The sequence below is a fragment of the Octopus sinensis genome, linkage group LG19, assembly GCF_006345805.1.
Source record: "Octopus sinensis linkage group LG19, ASM634580v1, whole genome shotgun sequence".
NCBI classification, from domain to species: Eukaryota; Metazoa; Mollusca; class Cephalopoda; order Octopoda; family Octopodidae; genus Octopus; species Octopus sinensis.
The window spans coordinates 32,719,644-32,720,428 of record NC_043015.1 but is presented as its reverse complement, the minus strand read 5'-3'; positions in this window follow the sequence as shown (position 1 = coordinate 32,720,428).

Sequence of the window (785 nt, the reverse complement as noted above, 5' to 3'; positions counted from 1 at the left end):
AACAAAGTGAATAAAATTTCGGATTCACGCTTATAAATACACACAAGCACAAATACACACACACTCACACATACACTCTCTCACACACACACACTCACACACACACACTCACACACACAACACGCATACATACATATATATATATACATGTGTGTATGAATCAATGTGTGTGTCTGCATTTTCAGTGTTTGTACAATTGTGTATACGTCCGCGAGTGTACGTCTTTATTCTGAGTGAGAGTTTAGGACTCCAGAATTTATACTTGAACTGATGGCTACAACCATGATATATAATATATTGCACAGGGGTGGGGGGAGAGGGGGAGAGAGAGAACGAATAGTATTACGTCGTCGCACGTACTTATATATACATTTTAGTATATTACACTTACATTTAGATTCGAATTTAATTACATTGATTAAGATATATATATATGTTTGTGTGTGTATATACATATAAATATATATATATATATGTATGTGTGTTGTGTGGTGTGTGTTGTGTGTGTGTGTGTTTGTATGTATGTTATATATTGCATATGTACATACGTATATGTACATACATCTATACGTATATATTATATATATATATATATATATATGCATATGTAGGCACAGGGCGTCATGGAACGTGTACAACAAAAAATACAAAGTACGAGTGCATGGAATATGAAATATATATATATATAATATATATAATATATATATAATATATTTATATATATTTATATATAAATATGTATGTGTGGTGAATATACGTAGCTGCACACTCATAGATACATACTC